This window comes from Rana temporaria, chromosome 8, assembly GCF_905171775.1.
Source record: "Rana temporaria chromosome 8, aRanTem1.1, whole genome shotgun sequence".
Classification (NCBI taxonomy): Eukaryota; Metazoa; Chordata; class Amphibia; order Anura; family Ranidae; genus Rana; species Rana temporaria.
In genome coordinates, this window is record NC_053496.1 from 129,194,027 (window position 1) to 129,218,125 (window position 24,099).

Here is a 24,099-nt window from a genome sequence, read left to right on the forward strand (position 1 = left end):
TATAGTTTAATGTGCGTTTAATGTGCCGTGCGCCAGGTCTGTACTGGTGCACAATGCACCCTCTCCTGGGCGCACGGAGCACATTAGTAACTAGGGAAATACACTGCACTAGCAGCGTATTTCTTTAGTAAATGGCAAAACGGCTGCTACTCCTGCTTTTACTCCATGAGTCATGGAGTAAAGGCTTGGTAAATCAGGCCCATTGTTTTAATGTGTTTTTTTAAAGCCCTGATGCATGAGGCTGAGCTAAAGCCCCCGAAACACATTGGCTTTGTGAACAATCTATGTAGAAGAAGAGCTTCCCAAAAAAATCCTACTGGACCCTTTTAAAGTGGTGCAATTGAATATATTCCCTCATATGAGATACAAGGAATATTAAAGCTGGACCCCCTGGAAAGGAAATATGTTCCCTTGCAGTGGGGGATGCCCTTGCACTGCAAGGGTGCAGTGCTCATTTAGTTCTAACGGGCCACAAAAATAAATTTTATTTACCCAATCTTCCATTCCTGCAGACTCCCTCCGGTGTGTAAGACTCACTGCAGCCACTTCTCCCTGATCCTTCAGTGGTCACAGATCCTCTGAAATCTTCAATACCAAAGCAGAGTAGCCCTGTATTGAAAGTGAGGATGCCGGAGCATTGGTGAATGAGGGAAGGAGAGTGTCGGCTATGAGGGGATGTAAATGCAACAGCCGTTCCTGTTTCCCTAGCATTTAACCCTTGCAGGGAGGATTATTTCTTCTCTCAAGATGAACTTTATTTTTTTTAGCCTGAAGTATCCTGATTAATGTCACTTTGTTATAGAGAGGATGCAAATTGAGTTTTGATTGAAACTTGTTTCTTTGCCTGTTGCAATAAAGAAAGAACATGATTAGAACCCGGTTGCTGATGTAGTGCCCTCTGAGTAAAGGATGCTGGGCACATTTTTTTTTCTCTGTAATCAGAGAAGCAGTTATCATTTGTATTGGTCTGTTCATGGTTTCACAAGCTAGTTTGATTGTTTCACCCTGCCTCTGAGAGAAGCTTCCTAGCCAACCACGGTGGAGGTGTGCCCATACGGTGTTCTGGGAGGCAGCAAATAGCCTGAGGCTTTGAGGAGAATGTCTTTCCCCTGAAAGGGATAGATCTGTGGGTTTCAGGGGGCTGCTTGCCTCTGAAGCACCTCTGGACTGAATGCTAGATCTCTCTATCAAGTGATTGTGTTTGAGAATGTAGCTGCTCTAGGACTTGAGTAGAGACCCTTACTCACTCCCTAAGAGCCGGTTCACACAGGGGCGACCTGTCAGGCGACTCAGCCGCCTGACAAGTCGCGGTCAGCAGTAGTCAATGGAACCGTTCTAATAGGAGCGATGCAAGTCGCTCCGACTTAGAAAAAGGTTCCTGTACGACTTTGGGGGCAACTCGGGGCGACTTGCATTGACTTCAATACAGAAGTCATTTTGCAAGTTGCCTCTCAAGTCACCTTGAGATCGCCTTGCCGAGTCGCCCCCAAAGTCGTGCCGCCTGTGTGAACCGGCTCTTAAACAGCTTATTTAGAGAGATCTGCCTCATAGTCCCCAGCTATATTGGAGTTATCTCATGGTCCCCAGATATGAGAAAATAGACTGTTCTGTAAACTACCTCATGGTTCCCAGCTGTGATAGCTAGACTGTGTTACCTTTACCAAGAGAATAGTGCCCTCTGCTAATTGAATTTTTGAGTATCCCATGCCCTTTTTTTCCTCTCCTGAGCAACCAATAAATCTAAAAAAGTGGAGCCGGGGTAAATGGACTGTTGCTTGTGTGACTTGTAGCCTTTGCACTTTTTGAGAAAGAACTAGTTAAATACAGAGGCTCCTTTGGGGTAGAGTTACAATGTTCTACCCCTGCATATGTTTTTTATGCAACCTGCAGATCACAAAATATTGTTTAAGATATCCTTGCTTGTATGACACTTAGATTGGCTTAGCCACAATGTTTCCTTTATACATACAATTTTGAAACACCCGAGTCTCTCTTTGCGCCTCTCAGCCTATATTAACATCAAACAGCTGAATGGCAAATATCAGTACAAGAACAGGTGGTACTACTGTGACCTAGCATCTTTTTCCATGCTCACATTAAAAAAGACACATAACATCACATATTAAAGCAGAGACCAGTCTGAGATGCCTAAATCTACAAATCTCTTTAAGAATTTTCTATAGTCCTCCTCTTACTAGCTTTCCACAAATTATGGCTTGAATAAACAACAGTTCTGGATCCACACAGGATTATTGATGTGGGCAAACAAACAGAATGACCTATATGTGCAAGTTATTTAGTGAATCATACAGTGCCTTATATTTTTTAACTGGAATCTATCAGTATACTACATTTCACCAAAATAGCATCCCTATATAAATTCCAAGCAATACCTGTCTCTATTTACTGTAAAAACAATCACACTATAAATGTCTATATAATCATCTCAAAAATAAAAAGTGTATTTGGGTTCATTTTATCCAAATTGTTTTCTTCTGCCAGGAAAAATAAAACTGCAGTTATCTTATCCTGGATCCCCAGGGCTTATTGGCTTCATTGTAGTCACACAGCCTGCGGTTGTTATAGTTATGCCCTTGGATAATTATTTGCTGTATATGAAACATCTGCGTAATTTGTTGTAATTTTGACATGAAGGCAAGCACCTGTATATATCATGAATAAAATCCTATTTAACATCTATTAACTATTTTACGAAGATGTACATTAACTGTTAAACATTTTTTGTACATTTCTTTTTAAAATATTTATTTATGTATATATAGAAAACATAGCAGTAAGTAAATAAGAACAGATAATTCTAATAAACATCCAGTTACATTAAAAATGGTACTGTATGTCTCATAAACATATTGCCCCCAAAAAGTCAAATATCCAGTGCAACCCCAGTGTAGTATCACAAAGATAATCTCAGCATTTTAGTATTTAGGCCTAGGAATGGGCAAACGGTTCAGCCTGAGCATAAGTTCGGGCCAAACTTTCATTGTTCGGACATTTGGCCAACATCCGAACAAACGGGTGGTTTGACCCTTTGTTTGTACCCCAAACTGACCACGATGCATTGCAGCACTGAACAGTGCATTGCAAGCCCTGATTGGTTGAAGCTCTCACTGATTTCACTGCTCACAGAGCCCTGTCAGAGTCATGATTGGACACTGTCATCATGACTTTATCCAATCATGGCTCATTCCTGTCCCACAGTATAAAATATGTATTTAATGGCAGCCATTTTCAGTGTGATTTCAGTGTGGAGAGAGATAGAACAGGGCTCTGTTCAGTGCTATTAGTTAGTTAGTGTGCTATACTGTGCTATCTTGCTTCAATTGTCAGTGTAGAACAGGGGTGTCAAACTGGAGGCCCTCCAGCTGTTCCAAAACTACAAGTCCCATCATGCCTCTGCCTGTGAAAGTCATGCTTGTAACTGTTAGCCTTGCAATGCCTCATGGGACTTGTAGTTTTGCAACAGCTGGAGGGCCGCCAGTTTGACACCCCTGGTGTAGAATATTCGTTTAGTGTCAGTCTAGAGATAGTGTAAGTGTAATGACCACATCTATTCCTGTCATAGCCCCAACATTAGCCATGAAGGAGTCAGCTGAGTTATTTGACCACAGCGTCAGCCACTTGCTTCTTGATGATGCCCAGCCATTATTGGATTCAGATGTTGGTAGAACGCATCTGTCCACAGACTCTGTGGACAGTTCGACTTTTATAAAAATGAATCAGTCCTGGATTACCAGCTATGATGCCCCTGATGCCGATGTCACTAATTAAGTCTTTTTGGGATGTAGAATCTCTGCAGGACTTCGAGACTGCCTAGCTTTGAGGGTGGTCAATCATTACATCTGGAAGAATGTTTTTGGTATAGGTTTCATGGGCACAATTAACACCCAAAGACCACTTTTTAAGCAACTGTTTGACAGGTGTATATCATTGCAATTTTTTACAGCAAGGCCAATTCTTGCTTTCATCAAGATTATCTCTATAGGGTTACGATGGGAAGGTGCCTCCGACACCCACATACCAATTTTTCTTCCACCCAAAGTCAAAGTGACACCAGAATGTATCCCTAAAATCTCTAATCTCGTTTCCAGTGCACTACATTGTGGCCTCCTCATACACTCTGGCTCCCCAGCTGTTGCTGAGCAAAATAAAGGCAGCTTGCAGGGGATTATTTTTTTTAATGAATAAATGAAGTTATTGTTGCAGCAGATTCTAGACATGGTACAAATCTGCCACTTTGCAGGTAGACTAAGAGGACCCCCCAGGCACTATATTGGAAGGATTTTTTTATTTTTATGAAATCTCTAATCTTTTATTTTTATGAAATTTTTATAAAAATCTCTGCTCCTTTAAAAATTATGTTTTTCACAAACTGTTTTTTTATTGATGCATGTCCCCCAGGGCAGGACCCGGACCCCTATAACCATTGTATGCCCAATTACTTGCATTTAAGCCTTGATTTTTGATGTTCAGGTCCCATTGACTTTAATGGGGTTCGCTATTCAGGTCTAAACTTTTGCGGTGTTCGAAAGTTCTGGTGCTAACCGAACAGGGGTCCGTTTGTCCCATCCCTACCTAGGACAATCATAAAATACAAGTAGTTAATACCAGAGCCTATTAGGGTCTAGAAAGCCAAGAAAAATGTATGGAAAGATCGGGGGTGTATTATATTTTTAACACATTTTTGTGACTCATTTTAACCCATTCTAGAAAAGAGAGGAGGAGGAGAGGAGGAAGGGTGAGGAACAGATTCGCCAACGGGAAGAGCTACGTGCAAAAGAATTATACTTGAGTCTGAAGAGAGCTCAGCAGCAACATCAACGCAATGAGAACGACGAGGAGGAGTGGCAAGAGCAATGTAAGTGGATGTGAAAAAAATGGCTCTGCATCCATGAGCCATTGCTTCCTGTCTAGAAATTGCATTCAGTGTTCTTCTAGTAAACATGCAGGGCCAATAAAATGAATGTTTTTCATGTTTCTAAAACAAATATTACTTGCATTACTATAAGAGAAAACTGCAGCCAGGACATAAATAATCAGTGAAATTACATATTTACTTGAGGACCAAGCCTTTTCTGGCACTTTTTGTTTACAAGATTAAATCAATATTTTTTGTTAGAAAACTACTTAAATCCCCTAAACATTATATATTGTTTTAAGCAGAGCCCCTAGGGAATAAAATAGCAATTGTTGCAATTTTTTTATGTCACACGGTATTTGTGCAGGGTCTCCTAAAGAGCCGACATACAGCTACAATGGCTTGCGCAGCAGTGCCAACCTGTCGCAGTGTAACTGCAGTGGCTGGTTGGGAAGGGGTTAATTGAACAAGCTGCAGTTAGAAGCTGATTAATTATCATGCAGAACTTCACCAGATGTTGTACTCTTCAGTTTTAGCAAATGAACCCCAGTGTGTTTTGCAGTGTTCTTGCTGTGTCTTGTTTTAGGCTTAATTGCGACCATACCTCCCAACTTTTTGAGATGAGAATGAGGGACACCTATCAGCAAAAGTATGCAGGCATAGGACACACCCCTTTCCACGCCCCTTAAAGGGGAATTGTAGACATGTGCATTTGTTTTCGGCCGAATGCATTTTCGTCCGAATTTCAGGTATTTTGGTTATCGTTTTAACAAACGATAACAAAAGCGCAGAGTCCGAAAACCGAAAGATCCAACATAAACAAATGCTTTGTTTTTGTTTGTTGCAACAACAGTTCGATATAGATAGGAGATTTGACATGACGCTGACAATAACAATCTGTATCTATCGAACCTGTGGTCGAATGTGCCTAACCCAACTCTATTAGTCCGAGATTATTCTACATAGAGAGAAAAGATTTGACATTATAGATAGAAAAGATTCAACATTATAGAGAGAAAAGATTTGACATTATAGAGAGAAAAGATCGATGCTGGAATTGGGCGGAGTAAGTAAAATAAAAATGATGATGATGATGAATGTTATTGGCTGATTGTGACCAAAGAGGAGGAGCAGTAAAATAGTTAGAAGTTTGCACTTGGAGAAACAAATGTGAAAGTCGGCTGACTGTTGGAGTAGACACTTCAACATGAAAGACGAAGATTCGACAAAGCAGCGAAAAACATACAAACAAATCTGTCATTGAAGGCTTATGGTGTCTGTCGAAAGTTCTAAGAAGATTTGACGGAGCAGCTAAACTGTATGACGCTGCAATCGTACATTTCAGGTAAAATGCATCCGTCCATAGGCTATAGACATTTTTTAATGTTCGTTGACTTGTTATAATAATTATTGCTAGTCATACAACATTAGAATTCTACTATAGCTAGCTTGTAGGCGGAACATTGGACGTGAAATGTACGATTGCGGCGTCGAACAGTTTAGCTGCTCCGTCAAATTTTCTTTAAACATTCGACAGACACCTTCAATGACCGATTCTACCAATTCGGATTGTCGGATGAATGCAATTTTTAACGAAAATGAAAATAAATAAAAACGAATTTCGGGAGTAACTAAATAAATTTATTTTTTGGATGAAAACGAAATTCCAAAACAAAATATTTCAGTGTGCACATGTCTAGTGAACTGTACAAAAAAAACAAGATTGGTTAAACCCACAAGTGCTTTTTTACCACTACTATTCCTTTATATTGGCTTTTGGGATTTATAAATGCAACAATTTTGAAATCAGAATGAAAGGTTTAGCGCTGGAAAACACTTTTTGATACCGGTAGATAAAAAGTGCATTTTATATACATCTATATAGATCAGACCAAAATTAGGGACAAATGAGGAGGAATGAGGGACAGAGGGATATTTCTCCAAATCAGGGACAGTCCCTCGAAATCAGGGACAGTTGGGAGCTACTATAGCGACAGCCTCTGCCAACTTGTAGGTAGGGTGCAGCGCGGTGCGGCAGCAATAATACACACAGTCCAGGTGCGATGAAAGAACTTGTATTGAAATAATGCAAAGACATTTAACAATAACCCGGTAGGAAGACAGCTCAGCCTGGAACACTCATGGGTCCAGCAGCGTGTACAGAGCAGGTTTCAGCCACACTGACAGCGCCTGATAGGATGGGAAAAATGCAGCCTAGCCATCTTGTACAAAAGAAGTTGCAAGCCCTACATTTTCCTTCCTTGTCAAGAACCTTTCCTTGCCACTAGTTCTGTCCCTAACAGACAGGTACCTAGCCCTATTCTACCCATTCGCAAAATGCATACCAATCTTGGAAGCCAGAACCTTAAATGGGCTCTGCTTGACCCAAGATGGCTAGAGTCACATGGGGTGGCAGCATCCAATTGGTTACGTTCCCCAGTGATCCAGGAAGTCATAGAGGAACCACTTTCCTCTTGACTTATACTCCAGCTGGCACTGTGGAAGAGCACTGTCTACAGTGGAGAAAGTAGACTGCACCTGCCTACAAACTTTTAGGATGGTGAACATCCTTTGTCATGTTTGCCTATGTGAGTAGATGGGAGAGCATGAAAAGAGGAAGATTTTGGAGAGGAGATGTCTCAGCTACTGGACTCATCCTGTGCTGCTGAAGAGGCCCTGTGAAGGTTTTGTGGAGCTGCACTATACTTATTTGAGACAATACCCAATGAAGTTCAACTTCACAAGAAAGAGGCATCCATGTTTGACAACTTATTGGACAAGCTGCATCCACAGCTGCAGTGAATGAACACTAACATGAGAAGGTGTGTGCCTCCGAATAAACTGAATTTACTGACCCTGAGGTAAGAAGGCTAATCTTTCTTTTCTCCCTTCAGGCCTCCAAAATATAGCTTTTATTTTATATTTCATATCTACTGTATTATTAAAATCTTTATAATATATATTTTTTTATATAAAATGATTATTCTTTTTTTATATAACTATTATTTTCTATGATATGATATGAGAACACAGACAAATATTTGGTGCTTCTGCACGGACTCCGACTTTCCTGTTTGCAAAGCCTCAACACCATTCCCAAGTGTTTATCTGTGAAATAAATAACATACCCCCTAATATTACAAAAAATATTTGGCTATGTTTTCATACAATTTTTTTTTTTATGTATGCATTATTTAATGTAATTTTCTTGTGAATTTTCTACTCCACGTAAACATAATGCATTTTTTTAAATAGATGTGGTCATTTTGATTTTAGCTCATTATCATACTTATATAATCCATATGTTGCTAATTATTTTTGCACTCTTTTTATAGGTTTCCTGCAACTGACCAGTCTTACACCTCCTTGAAAAATTACTTCCTACTTGGAATTTCAACCATTTCAGAAATTGTGCACAATACATGTACAGCCATATGAGAAGAACTGTGTCCATCAGTGATGCCAGTACTGAATGAGAACGTATGGCAACAAATAGCAGCAGTATTTTGAACCTGGACCAACCTTCCTAACTGCATTGGAGCCCTTGAGAGGAAGCATGTTCACATTCAAAATGCCTCCAGGGTCTGGATCTCAATTTTATAATTATCATTTTTTTTTTTTTATCACTAGTTCTGGTGACCATCTGTGACATCAATTATAAACTTATTGCTGTGGACATCAGAGCTCCCTTGTGTACTTGTCATTGATGAGGCCTTTGCGCTTTTAGGGAATCTGCATAGGCCTTATGCTAAAACAAATCTAGATAATAAGAACAATAAAATCAACTACTGTCTGAACCATGCCAAGCACCTAATCAAATGTTCTTTTGGACTCATGGCAAACAAATGGTGTATTTTTCAAACCACAATACAAAGTAGCCTTGAGAACGCTGAGTTAAGAATCCAGGCTGGCTTGGTCCTACATACATAACATTATTTATGAAAAGGAGGGCATGAATCTTGAAGAAGAAGAGTTCTCCCTACCCTCCCTATGTTATTACAGAGTGCAATCAAGCAGCTCATGTACATATTGCCATGAGGGAAATGTTTTCCTGACCATTCCCAGCAGGAGAGGTTCCCCTGCAGTATATCTGGGAAAAAGTACAAATTTGGTATTTGTGTATTGTAAGGGGTTAGCTCGGTAGCGGGGGGTGTGACCCCCTGGATAGGTTCACTACACACGGACTGATACAGAAACAGCCGAAGATGTTTGAAAACAAAGAATTTGGTTTATTCTTTCATCTTGCTGGAAACAAGTGCAAGCATCCAAAAAGCATAAACAAAATCAAACATAAAATAAACCCTGGCCACTTGGGGCGTCTACCTTCACCCCACGTGAACCTATCTATGGAGTCTGGCACATCCTACTGCTGGGCTGACACTGCTGGTCCTACAGCAGAAAAACAAATAGTCTTTTTGATTTTTATCACACAAAAAAATCAACAGCACCTCTTCAGAAGTATTTCTGTTCACTGCTCTCCTTCACTCAAAAAGCCTCAGGATGCAGCAATCAGTAGTAATCCTCTGGATTATTTATAGAGGCCTTAATTACCTCATTCTGAACAGCTGAAGTTTTCCAACACCCTTAAACCTTTCTGGCTACTTCTGCAGCCGACACCTGATAATAATTGGTGTATTGTCTAAACAAGGCAGAAATGTATCTCCCATCTGTGACAACACCCACAGATTTACCTGACTTTCTGTCACAGTTTTGATTTTTCAACCAAAGAAAAAAATGCAGTGATTGTATATGTCTAATCATTGTTTAAATACTGTATAATTGTATAAGTTGTTCTGTAGCATTTAAAAAAAATGACAAACACATTATATTTCCAAAATATATTCTGTTTATTTTGACATTCAAAAATAAATGTCTCCTTATTTAGGAATGAAAAAAAAATGCATAAAGTTTGATTCAAACATAGACCATTTTTACATAAAAAATACAGTTTCTTTCTTTTGAATTCTTACAAATCTTGGTAGAAAGAGGTAAAAGATGGTGTTAAACGTTGGGAAGAAGTCCCATAGCTTGAATGGCTCTGCGATTTGTACGTGCATTGTCATTATTGCTTTTCTACTTGATTACTGTAGCCGTATGTCTCATTTAAAGTTCCAAACCCCCCTTTTGTAATACATATTTTTTATTTTTTTTTATAAAAGTTCTGACAGGGGAAAAAAATGGTGTTTATATTTTTTTATATCTACACACAAATGTTGTTAAACTGAATGGGTTATTTTACAAGATGAAGGTTTATATATACTTTAAGCAAGCGTGTAAAATGTGAAACTCACAAAAAACACGACAAAAAAGCTCAAAATGTATGCTCAATGGAAAAGCCTTATACTCTTCCTGTAAAAGATGCATAGACCAGACCGATTTTAATAGATGTTCCAACAAATTCTCTAATTAGCTCAGCAGTGACACATTAAATCCCGGGGTACTAGTTTGCCCTCAAGGCTGTTCTGGAAAAGCATAGCTGTAGGCTTCACGGAATAGCATCTTATTCTCTATCTCTCGCTCTCTCTATATGTATATACACAAACGTACAACATATACAGTATATCCATATACACGCTTTACACCTAGTTTTTGTTTTTATTTCTATTTTAATAAAAATATCATAAAATCATTTATACTAATTTGCTTGATCCTGTAATTAAATTATTTTACTTCAAGGCTACCTCCAAACAAAGCTGGTATTTTGTTATTTTTCTGTTCAAAATACCCTCTAATTAGCACCATGCAGGGTATGCAGTTGTCTTTCCCAGCATATCTTAGCCTTGAGCATTGAAACCAGACCTTGCTCTGCCTCTAAAATTAAACAGCAAATTACTCATCCCTAGAGAAGTAATTTGTTAATTGGTGTTAAAGTTTATTTGGTCAGTCTTAAATTATACTGAAGCATCTGCACCAAGTTTAACAAAAAAACAAACAAACAACAAACAAACAAACAAAAAAAGAAACAGATTAGGAAACATGCTTAGAGTGTTTTAACTCCAATACCAACAAATCAGAAGAAACCTTAGCTTTGTCTGTTCTAAACTGATATTTGCTAAAATCTAATTGGCAGCTCTTACCTTTGTTAAAAAAAAAAACATGCCTGTGAGCTGTATTTGTTAATGCAAACCTGACCTTGACTAAAAATGCCTGAAAGTGGAGTTCCACCCTAGAAAATATACTCACCTCTGGCTGTTACTAGGCAGATTTCGTAATGTGCCTAGTTCCTGGTCCTAGGTGGTTCAGCTTCCTGTCCTAAGACCCCATTGCCTCCTGGGGAATCATGACACTCATTTCCCAGGAGTCTCTGAGCATTACTAAAAATCGCCCAGCATGCACCTCTCCCTGAAAACCAGGAAGAAAAGGGAACTGGGCTTCACATGCCCACACATATGATGGATAATTCCACAACATTAGCTAGAGGATATAAGGGAAGTGTTTGCAAGGATTTCTGGAACGATTGGGGAGCTATTAATACGTTTTAGGGACTATTTATTGTGATTAATTTTAGCTTGCAAAAAAATAAAAATTATGCCCGGAACCCCACTTCAAGTAAAAACTTTGGTGAAGTGTAGGTTCCTGAAAATATCTATTTTAGTCACTAAATGGGTTCTGTGGAGCTCCTTATATTTTAGGGTCAATTGAAACATAAGGCTTTAACTTTACATAAAGCCTAAGGCCCTAAATTTCCTGTCTCTAGGTTCTGCTCCTTATTGTTCAAGTGCTAAATCCCAGAACCTCTATTGCTCATGCATTTGACAGTTGAATGACAGGGAAGGGGCTTAGCTTTAGAGGTGGGATTTAAAGTGGTTATAAAGGCAAAAAGGTAAAAAACTTTCAAAAAGCAGCTTCCCCCAGCCCCCTCCCCCCCCCCATAACCACTCAAGCCTCGTACACACGACCGAGAAACTCGACGGGCGAAACACATCGTTTTGCTTGTCCAGTTCCTTGTTAGGCTGTCGAGGATCTCGGCGAGCCAAATTTCCCTATTCCCGTCGAGGAAAAAGAAGACATGCTCTCTTTTTGGCTCAACAAGATCCTCGTCAGTTTCCTCGTCGAAAAATGTACACACGCCCGGTTTCCTCTGCAAAAAAAAAATCCCAGCAAGTTTCTTGCTGGTTTTTGCAGAGGAACTCGGTCATGTGTACGAGGCCTCACAGGCCATTTTTTGTGATACAGCACGGCGTTGTTTTAACTGACAATTGTCCTTTTTTCCCACAAATACAGCTTTCTTTTGGTGGTATTTGATTACCTCTGCAGTTTTTATTTTTTGCATGGAAACAAAAAAAAGCAACTATTTTGAAAAAACAACAACATTATTTCTAACTTTTTGCTATAATAAATATCCCCAAAAATGTTTTTAAAAAACACATTTCTTCATCAGTTTAGGCCAATATATATTCTTCTACGTATTTTTGGTAAATACTTGATTGGTTTGCACAAAAGCTATATCATCTACAAACAAGAAAGTTTTATGGCATTTTTATTATTATAATTTTTTAACTAGTAATGGCGGTGATCTGCAATTTTTAGCGGTACTGCAACATTATGGCGGACGGATTGGACACTTTTGACACATTTTTTGGGACCATTGACATTTATACAGCGATCAGTGCTATAAAAATGCACTAATTACTGTGTAAAAAACAAACAGATGCAGCGCTGTGAATTGAAGCCAAATCTAAAAATGTGACAATAGGAGAAAAGCATATAAGGTGTATGTATCTAAACTCGACCACAATTCCTGTGCACCAATACATACAATGCTGATGTATGTAATCTAGTGTTCAAATGAAAAGCATACATATACGAAATACAAAAAATTGTTCATAAATGTGAAAAAAGTGAGTGTGTATAGTCCATAGACAGTTCTGTATATCAAGGATCCTTGGAAGGAGAAAATAAACACTTCACAAGTTCATATAGATATTCAGTGTCCCAATTATCCAATATAAGACAGTAAGATGTTAACATTCCTGTGGATGTGGGAGATGTTCAGCAAACACGACACCCGGGAGAGTGATTCCAATACCAGGGAGGGACGGAAATGAATACTCTTACCCCATATAATGGACACACACGCCAGCGGCGGTGGGTCAAAAAGGCAGTGACAGATCCTCTCAGGCACACGTACAGGTCAGAACTCCTGTGAAGGAAAACTTCCTGTATCCGCTCCAGATCAGATAGATGTTGAAGGCCATGGCGTCACCAATTCTAATATAGCGGAACTTCGGAAATCCAGACACCGATACAGACCATAGAAGAAAACAAGAAAGGCCTCCACATAGTGCAGATAAATAGAATAGTTTGATGTAAAAATGGATTTGTTTATTCAAATAAAAAATATATAAAATGGTACAGGCGTCGTAAAAACTCTTGTAAATAGTGATCACAAAAAAAATTCAATTAGGGCATAGTAGAGCTTGAAGCAGGCTATGTACCCGACATGTTTTGCACAACTGGGGCAATTACTGTGTAAATGTCACTGGTAGCGAATGAGTTAACACTAGGGGGCTATCAAGGAGTTAAATGTGTTCCCTTGTGAGTGTTTCTTACTGTGGGGGGATGGGACTGACTGGGGGATGATACATATCGCTGTTCCTACTTACTAGGAACAAACAATCTGTCTCCTCTATCCTGACAGAACAGGGATTCGTATGTTTACACACACAGATCCCCATTCTGGCTCTCGTGCCCACAAACGTGGGGGGCCGGCAGCGAATGCGCCTGCCGGCCACATGCATCGGGTCCCCCGCTGTGCAGCGGGCACACACTGGCTCTTAAAGGGCACAACGCATTCATATGTTGTTTTGTTGGGAACTTACCACTTTGCCAACGTATATCGGCGTGAGCCAGTCAGCAAATGGTTAAACACTTACTTGAGCCCAATCTCGATCTGGCAGTGTGCCAATCTGCTGCAACTCTTCCCTGCTGTCTCTCTTTTCACTACAGGCATGACAGCAGCAGGAGTCATTGGCTCCTGCTGCTGTCAAACAAATGCTGTGAGGCAGGAGCAGACATGGGGCTGAGCTGCAAAGTGTGTGTCTATAGACACACATCCCGGATCAGGATTGAGACCGCATGAATGCCCCCCATAGCAAGTGGCTTTTTATGAAGGCACTTGGAGAAGTAGGAGCCAAGATTGATCACCAGTGGGGGACTGAAGAGGAGGAGGTTCCGGGCTGTTTACCTTTACCTTTACAGTCATTTTAATCTCAAATTGAGGAAAAGCTATGGATTCACATACAACCTAAGCCTGAGATCTAAGGAGCTCAATATGGACACCAGAATAAGGCACCAGGGAAGACCTTACCTAAAGAGGGAAGTAAACCATGATGGGTTTTACTTCCTCTTTTGCCCTGCAAAGTAAAAGCATAATGGCCTAGTATGCATCGCATAGACCACCGCTTACCTGCAAATGAAGCCCACAATGTCCCCGCTGGTGGCCACATCCATCTTCACCCCTCTTTCTTCCGGGGTCCTGGACTCCGGCTCTGTGACTGTCCGGAGTCACGTGACGGCACGGGTCCTTTAGAAACGGCACGACCATGCCCTTTCTTAAGTGTGTATGCGCAGATGAGGTCAGCGCAAGCGTACATGTTAAATATCTCCTGAACTGTACAGGTTTAGGAGATATTTCCAGTACCTACAGGTAATCCTTATTACAGGCTTACCTGTAGGTACAAGTGGTGTAACTAGGTTTACAACCACTTTAAAAAAAATCTAGATGTGGATATTTTTACATAAGTCCATTTGTCCAGCCAATTGTTCTACCAATGTAATTATGCATATACCATACCTGTGGGATACCCCTTGAAGCTGGAAATCACTATAGAAGACACCATTACTACAGTGATCTCCACTGGCTTTCTGATGAGATGGAGAGCCTGATGTCACCACCCCCATTTCTCCACCTCTTTTAATTGGAGAACACTTTGCAATCTTTGAGAAACTGCAAAGCTATCTCGGAATGGTACCTATGTTAAGCACAGGACCTGGAATCTAGTGGCGATCACAGTAGTATCAGTATCTAACAGTGATTTTTAGCTTCTAGAGGGATCCCACAGGTATGGTCCTACATAAATCTAAGCTGGCCCAATGTAATAATAAAAAATATCCATAACTGGAATTCTTCTTAAAGCACTATTGTAATGGATGTGCAGATGGGTTCAGAATAACAAATGGGAGACTGATGATCAAGCACCCAGCTGATGAGTGGCCAATATAAGCATAAGCAGAGGAATCATTTCATAACTTTAAATTCATTTGATTTAAGAAATATCAATAGTTTGTTTACCTTTCTACTAAAACAAACAAGTATTACAATTCATTGGGAAGTCTCATATTTTTCTTTGTAGGATTATGTATCCATGATTGCAGTGTTATTATGTATATTGCATAGCACTGGAGGAACAATTATGTATAATGACCTAACTTCTTGTTGCAGTACGCAAGTCAAAGGCAGCCGATGAAGAGCGCAAGCATAAAGCCCGCAGAGCACGAGCTGAATATCACCGGCAATCTCTTCGGGCCATCCAGAAAGGAAAGGTAGCTGGGCTTAGTAATCTTTTTCAGAATACTACTCTAAACAATGGGCAGGAGCCTACTCAAGAAATTTGCAGTACACCCCCAATCAAACTTCAACTACCTGTCGAGTAAGTAATGCATAATGATTTTCAGATTTTAGATTTTTAAGGTATAACCCCTGTTTAGCAACTGCATTAAAGTTTTTTAAACCCCAGATAAACAACCAAATACATATATGAAAGATATACAGTATAGTCGTATATAATCAAAAAAACAAGAAAAAAAATCCTGCAGCCAAAGACATTGTTGATGAGATTTAGGGAGTTCATTTTTAACAAGAGACTATATTTGCTATGGAATTATTTATTAGTACAACACCCACACTGGTGTGTGGGCATCCATTTTAAGTATGGGCAGATGAAGCTAGCATCTGTTTCTTCCGGGATATGGATAACAGACACACTCACTCACTCACATAGACATAGACACACACACACAATCACATAGACAGACATAGACACAAAAACACACCTTGCCAGTAAATGTATTGTTTCAATCCTCCTTGTTGTGCCCTGTGTATCGCTGGATAAAAGTCCCAGTTCACCTATCCAACCATGAATGGGAGCCTCTGGACACTCCCATCTGCCCTCCTCCTCTACTCTCTCAACCACAAAAGCACATATCCTCAGAATCTGGACACGCCTCTCTATCCACTTCCTCCACATTCTCAAGCAGTAATCCTGAGCCTTTAAACACTGGCAGCCTGAATCCTCCTCTTCTCGAGTCCCTCTTCTGTGCTCCTGTTCCCTCTCTCCTGTCAAGTACCCCCACAGCAAGCAGCTTGCTATAGAGGCACCCGAGCCGAGCTGTAGCACCATGTGTCCAATCAGACACGGAGCTGTCATTCGGCCCCACCACTCTCTCTCCTGATTGGCTAACTGACTTTGTGTGACAGCTGCAGGAGCAAATGGTGCTGCTGCTGTGTCTCAGCCAATAAGGAGGGAGAGTCCCGGACATTTGAGGGACTCATGGACATCACTGGACAGAGATGTGGCTCAGGTAAGTAATTAGGGGGTGCAGGGAAGGCTGCTACACACAGAAGGCATTTTATATTAATGCATAGAATGCATTAGGATTAAAAAAAATCTGCCTTTACAGCTCCTTTAATGTAGCTTTGTATTTATTAATACATAATTTCATTTTAAAGTGGTTGTAAAGGCTTAGTTTTTTTTTATGTTCAGCTCTCTTTCCCCCAGCTTCCCCAAATTATTTACCTGAGTAAGATCTCAATACAGCGGGGCTGCTCTTTCTCCTCACTGGACATGGAGACAGCAGCTAGAGTCATTGGCTCCTGCTGCTGTCAATCAAATCCAGTGAGTAGGGAGTGTGTGGCAATGCTGAGTCACACTATGTGTGTCAAAAGACGCACACAGCCCAGCTTGGGATCTGGCCAACATGAGTGCCACCATAGGAAAAGGCTTCCTATGGTGATACATAGACATGTGCAGTCATTTTCATCCGAAATTCTGGTATTTCCGTGTTCGTTTTAACAAATGATAATGAACGTGCAGAATCGGAAATCCGAAAGATTCGACATAAAAAATGGTTTATTTTCGTTTCGATGCGACAACAGTTTCATATAGAAAAGAAAAGTATACCGCTCTAAAAACAATCAATCCCCATTGCTTCCGTCCCAACAAACCAAGAGGGTGCTGGCTGTGCTCAATTACCATGAGATGAAAGAAAAATCCTGGATCGCCGCACTCCTCAAAAAACGATGTCTTTATTCAAAACATGAAAAAACAACAAAAATTCAAATGGAAAAAACAGCCAAAATTCATGCAGTCAAACAAGAAGTGGATTAGGAAAAAAGAGCTGACATGTTTCGCATCCTGTGATGCTTACTCGTAGGTGTAATATATGATATAGATAGAAGATTTGACATGACGGTGACAATAGCTATCTGTGTCTATTGAACTTGCGGTCGAATGCGCCTAACCTAACTCTATTAGTCCAAGATTATTCGACATAGAGAGAAAAGATTTGACATTATAGAGACATGAAGATTCGACAAAGCAGCTAAAAACTTACGATCACCAAAAACTGACATTTATGGTCAGATGCTCCACCCATAGGCTATAGAAGAATTCTAATGTTGGTTGACTAGTAATAATAATTAATAAATATAATTATTACTACTACTAGTCATACAACATTAGAATTCTACTATAGCTTGTGGGTGGAGCATTCGACCGTAAATGTACGATTGTGGCATTAATCGAAACCTCTTAGAACATTCAATGGACACATTAAGCCTTCAATGACAGATTCGACCTTAATTAATTTGGATTTTCGGACTAATGCGTTTTTTAACGAAACAAAATAAATAAAAACAAATTTCAGAAATAACTAAATAAATGTATTTTTCGGACGAAAATGAAATTCCAAAACAAAATATTTCAGTGTGCACATGTCTAGTGATAAGCAGAGCAGAGGAGGAGCCAAGAGCACCAGCAGGAACCAGAGAAGAGGAGGAATGTTGTATGCAAAATCTTTGCACAGAGCAGGTAAGTATGACATGTTTGAAATTTAAAATAAATTAAAGGGGTTGTAAAGGTAAACAAAAAATTCCCTAAATAGCTTCCTTTACCTTAGTGCAGTCCTCCTTCACTTACCTCATCCTTTGATTTTGCTTTTAAATGTCCTTATTTCTTCTGAGAAATCCTCACTTCCTGTTCTTCTGTCTGTAACTACACACAGTAATGCAAGGTGTGGAGAAAGCCTCTTGAGGGGAGATGGGGGCGAGCAGGAGTGTCAGGACACTCTCTACTTTGCAGATAAAAAAGGAGCTGTGTGTTAGGGGGTGTTCTGACACTCCTGCTCACCCCCTCCCCCCTCAAGAGGCTTTCTCCACACCAGGGAGAAAGCCTTGCATTACGTTGTGTAGTTAAAGACAGAAGAACAGGAAGTGAGGATTTCTCAGAAGAAATAAGGACATTTAAAAGTAAAATCGAAGATTGAGGTAAGTGAAGTAGGACTGCACTATGGTAAAGGAAGCTATTTAGGGGAAAAAATAATTACCCCTTTAACTTTAAAATACCGTCAATCATTTTCAATGCAATTAGGGTAAAAGTACCTGTTCTGGGTTCTAATTACATGCACAGCAGAAGTCTGACTGGCAGAGGGAGGGACAGAACTGGGAGCGTCAGTCAATACTGAAAAGGAGCTGACAATAGGAAAAAGCAGAGAGAATCCAGGGAAAGCATCATTGCTCTCTTACTGCTTCTTCACTGTCCAATCAGCAGGCTGGGGTTGCAGTATATTTCTTAATTGGTGTCACCTGTCACACTGTTCTGTGTTATGGAAATGTGTAAATCTGAAGACTGAATGTATACACAGGCCAATCCTTTAGCAGGTTAACCACTTAAGGCCCGCCTAACGCCCATATACGTCGTCAGAATGGCACGGCTGGGCACAATCACGTACATGTACGTCCTCTTTAAGTGCCCAGCCGAAGTTTCGTGACCGCGGCTGCGGGACCCGTTCACCGCCGGAGTCCCGCGATCGGTCACAGGAGCTGAAGAACGGGGAGAGGTGTGTGTAGACACAACTTCCCCGTTCTTCACAGTGGTGCTGTCGTTGATCGTCTGTTCCCTGATATAGGAAAAGGCGATCAATGATGTCACACGTCCAGTTCCGCCCCCTACAGTTAGAAACACATATGAGGTCATGCTTAACCCCTTCAGCGCCCCCTAGTGGTTAACTCCCAAACTGCAATTGACATTTTCACAGTAAACAATGCATTTTTATAGCACCTTTTGCTGTGAAAATGACAATGGTCCCCAAAATGTGTCAAAATTGTCCGATGTGTCCGCCATAATGTCGCAGTCATGAAAAAAATCGCTGATCACCGCCATTAGTTGTAAAAAAATGTTTTTAAAAATGCAATAAAACTATCCCCTATTTTGTAAACGCTATAAATTTTGCGCAAACCAATCGATAAACACTTATTGTGATTTTTTTTTACCAAAAATAGGTAGAAGAATATATATCGGCCTAAACTGAGGAAAAAAAAAGTTTTTTTTATATTTTTGGGAGATATTTATTATAGCAAAAACTAAAAAATATTGATTTTTTTTCAAAATTGTCGCTCTATTTTTATTTATAGCGCACAAAATAAAAACCACAGAGGTGATCAAATACCACCAAAAGAAAGCTCTATTTGTGGGAAAAAAAGGACTCCAATTTTGTTTGGGAGCCACGTCGGGCGACCGCACAATTGTCAGTTAAAGCGACGCAGTGCCGAATCACAAAAAGTGGCCTGGTCCTTTACCTGAATATTCATGGGACTGGGTTTGGGACTTTGAATGAGGCATGTGGATGACACATGCCTCCATCCCTGAAAATTTAAAGAAAGAAAGGGTTGGGACTTTAAATGAGATGCATGTTGATGCAAACAGTATGTATAAGTAAATAAATAAAGTAGTATAGCGTAATAACCAGGCTCAAACTTACCAACCAAATTGCAAGCTGAATTCAACTGTCTAACTTAGTATGTTAAAAGCAGAGGATTGGTTGCACACATTTGCAAATATATGGATAAGCCACAGGCCGCTTACAAGGCTCTCTGCATTCCTGTGGTCCTAACTAAACTTTTCTAGTTTCCTCAGTAGAGGCATACAAGTGCTAATGAGTAGATGGAGAGCAGGTGACTAGGGGTGTGTGTCGCCAGCCTCCATCTAAAATAGATGTAGCAATAAAGAGCACTGGAAAAAACACATAAGGGTAAATGTATAAGCATCAAAATCGCATCTCCATCCCTATTGATAAACATGGAACTGGGTTTGGAACTTTGAATGAGGCATGTGGATGACACATGCCTCCATCCCTGAAAATTGAAAGAAAGAAAGGGTTGGGACTTTAAATGAGATGTGTGTTGATGCAAACAGTATGTATAAGTAAATAAATAAAGTAGTATAGCATAATAACCAGGCTCAAACTTACCAACCAAATTGCAAGCCAAATTCAACTGTCTAACTTAGTATGTTAAAAGCAGAAGATTGGTTGCACACATTTGCAAATATATGGATAAGCCACAGGCCGCTTACAAGGCTCTCTGCATTCATGTGGTCCTAACTAAACTTTTCTAGTTTCCTCAGTAGAGGCATACAAGTGCTAATGAGTAGATGGAGAGCAGGTGACTAGGGGTGTGTGTCACCAGCCAGCCTCCATCTAAAATAGGTGTAGCAATAAAGAGCACTGGAAAAAACGCATAAGGGTAAATGTATAAGCATCAAAATCGCATCTCCATCCCTATTGATAAACATGGAACTGGGTTTGGGACTTTGAGTGAGGCATGTGGATGACACATGCCTCCATCCCTGAAAATTGAAAGAAAGAAAGGGTTGGGACTTTAAATGAGGCGCGTGTTGATGAAAACAGTATGTATAAGTAAATAAAGTAGAATAGCGTAATAACCAGGCTCAAACTTACCAACCAAATTGCAAGCCGAATTCAACTGTCTAACTTAGTATGTTAAAAGCAGAGGATTGGTTGCACACATTTTCAAATATATGGATAAGCCACAGGCCGCTTACAAGGCACTCTGCATTCCTGTGGTCCTAACTCAACTTTTCTAGTTTCCTCAGTAGAGGCATACAAGTGCTAATGAGTAGATGGAGAGCAGGTGACTAGGGGTGTGTGTCACCAGCCAGCCTCCATCTAAAATAGGTGTAGCAATAAAGAGCACTGGAAAAAACGCATAAGGGTAAATGTATAAGCATCAAAATCGCATCTCCATCCCTATTGATAAACATGGAACTGGCTTTGGGACTTTGAATGAGTCATGTGGATGACACATGCCTCCATCCCTGAAAATTGAAAGAAAGAAAGGGTTTAAATGAGATGCATGTTGATGCAAACAGTATGTATAAGTACCTGCATATTGGTCCGGGTCTTAAGTGGTTAAACACTTCCTTACATATATAGTATTTCATCTTTGTGATTACCATATATTTTTTCCTGGGGTGCAGCTTTAAGTGGGTGCCATATTCTTGTGATCCAGAAAAGCTTGCTCTGTCAATAGTTGCATATTATAAGGAGGGTTACAATGCGTTTTAGAGCCTCAATTTCTGCAGACCCCATTCCATAGACTGCCCTTTTTTCTTCTTAGACCCCATACACACTATACAAATGTTGTTGTCTGATTTCCTTTAGATTTACCAAAACCATGTAGTGCAAGGGACTGCCTGATGGCATACAATTTGAAACTCTTATGCCGCGTACACACCATCACTTTATGTGATGAAAAAAAACGACACTTTCTGTGAAGTAAAAAACGACGTTTTTGAAACTTCAATTTTCAAAGACGAAGTTGCCTACACACCATCGTTTTCTCACAATGATCTTGCAAAGTGAGGTTACGTTCCACCACGTTTTACCATTGAAGCTTGCTTCATAAGTAGCTTCTGGGCATGCGTGGATGAAAAAACGTCTTAGAAAACGACGTTTTTTGCTACACACGGTCAATTTCTGTGAAGTAAAAAGTGCACTTTTGAAAAACGACACATAAAATTGAAGCATGCTTCAATTTTTTTTGGTCGTTTTTTACAAGACATAAAACGACGTTTTCCCCCACACACAGTCAATTAAAGTGACGTTTTTAAAAACGTCATTTTTTTTCATCACATAAAGTGATGGTGTGTACGCGGCATAAAAGTTTGAACTCATATTATATAGTTTTGGTAAATCTAAAGGAAAAGATCTAAAGAAAATTGTATAGTATGTATCCAGCTTTAGACAGTGAAAATTGATATATTGCTTATGGTCTTTCCCACCCTTCTTTCCTTGAAATTTCTCCCTTCCTTAAGCTCATCCAATTACTCCTCCTCCAGACTGATAGCTAACAGAGCAGATACTCTAATATTGTGTTAATAGAACTAAGCTGTATTAAAACAATATGACAACAAATTACAGGAAACTTAACTCAGACGCAGAGATCTTTAGAGAAATAAGAAATAGGCTGGTGAGTCAATACATCAACCTGCCAGTATCGGTTTTAAGTTGCTTGTCCTTGTACAAAATTATTTGGCTCGGAAATTAGCTTTCTTTTTAAATTGTGATATTGTCCAACTGTATAGATTTCAGTAACTCTATTACACAAAATAAAGATGAAAGGCTTTGTAATGAGATAGCACTTCTGATTCAAAAAGACAAGTGAAACTCCAGCACCAACCTTTTTTTCCCCGTTTTCGATAAAGTCTGTATGTCGCTGTTTGGAGGCTTAAAAGAGAAGTATGGGACTTTTTTTTTTTTTTTTAGAAACATACCTACCCTCCTGCTCTAAGACTGAAAACCAAGCCATTAAACACTGCTGATCACTCCGTTCCCAGAGCTCCGTGAGCAGAGAGCTGGTGACTACCAGTCATCACTGAATGAAAATGAATGAATGAATGAAAAACTTATAAAGCGCGGCGCATGCGAACTGAATCGCTCACTGCCTGCTCTTCCCCCTCCCACTCATAGGAACGATAGGGGGGGGGGGGGAGCAGCTGGCTCGGCCTTTCAAAATTATTTGTGTGATATCCATTTTGGTGTTGAAGATACTCGGATATATGATAAGCAGTAAAATATCTGTGTTTTTCTTTAAGAAATGTATGGGAACGACCAGCTCGGCCAATATCAAGGGAAGTCATCATCCGTTGGTTTAAAGAGGAGCAGATGCCACTGCGTGCTGGCATGGAAAAGGACAGTGAGCAGATTTCAGCATGGTTCCATGGTAAAGTTTTGAAATTTAATTTTATGATTGTATGATTTATATTTAGAAATATTTGCTGTCCAATCACAAGCTGGGGATGGTCAAAGAGGACCTGGGCTCAAAGAAATTGGGTTTAATAATGTTGTTTTTAAAAATCAAGGACATCTAATGACAGGAAAAATTCCTGTAGTGGAAATCTCTAAATTGAAGAATTTGAATTGTAGGCACTATTATTGTATCAACTACACTTTATATATTGTTGTGTAACAAAAGTATGTGAACCTCTGTGATTTTTAGGGAATCTAAACTGGAAATTGGAGGAAGAAGTTTCAGCCAACTGAATGATAATCAGTGTGGGAAGCTCTGTGTTATTTTAGGAACATAAATATGGGTCTTCACTTAGCCTGATCTTAACAACATAGGTTTGTAGAAATTTGGTATGGGTCAAACAAAGAAGATCTCCTGTGGTGGGGGAGTGGGGCAGGTCAGAGCCTCTCTATGGACATGGCTAGCATGGCCGGGGATGGAGCCTGCAGATTTACCACAATAGGAAGTTGTTTCCTATGGTGGCACATCAAGAAGTAGAAGAGCCTGGAGTGCTGGCGGGGTACCCTAGAAGAGGAGGTTCAGGGCTGCTCTCTGCAGTTTCATTGTACAGAAAATTCTTTACAATCACTTTAACACACAATTGGGGAATGTAAGTGTTTATAAGTCTGCCATCAGAAAAACAATAAACAACAATGGTGTGCATGTCAGGGTTGGAAAGAGAAAGCCATTATTATACAAAAAGAACCTTGCTGCTCATCTACTGCTTGATAAAGTCAGAGAGCTACTGGAAAAATGTTCTGTGGATGTATGACAACAACATAGAACTTTTTGGCTTGAGTTAGGAGCATTGCGACAGGCCCATATCTATGAGGGTAGTTAAATAAGCACAGGGTTT

The 24,099-nt window shown here is 39.9% G+C and overlaps 1 long non-coding RNA gene across 1 annotated transcript; it reads left to right on the forward strand.

The window, feature by feature from the left end:
• The first annotated feature begins 4,682 nt into the window (after positions 1-4,682).
• Positions 4,683-23,193, forward strand: LOC120909075. The gene is made up of 3 exons (XR_005741220.1): positions 4,683-4,876; positions 15,321-15,528; positions 23,050-23,193. It is a non-coding gene; the product is annotated as an uncharacterized LOC120909075 (long non-coding RNA).
• The last annotated feature ends 906 nt before the right edge of the window (positions 23,194-24,099 follow it).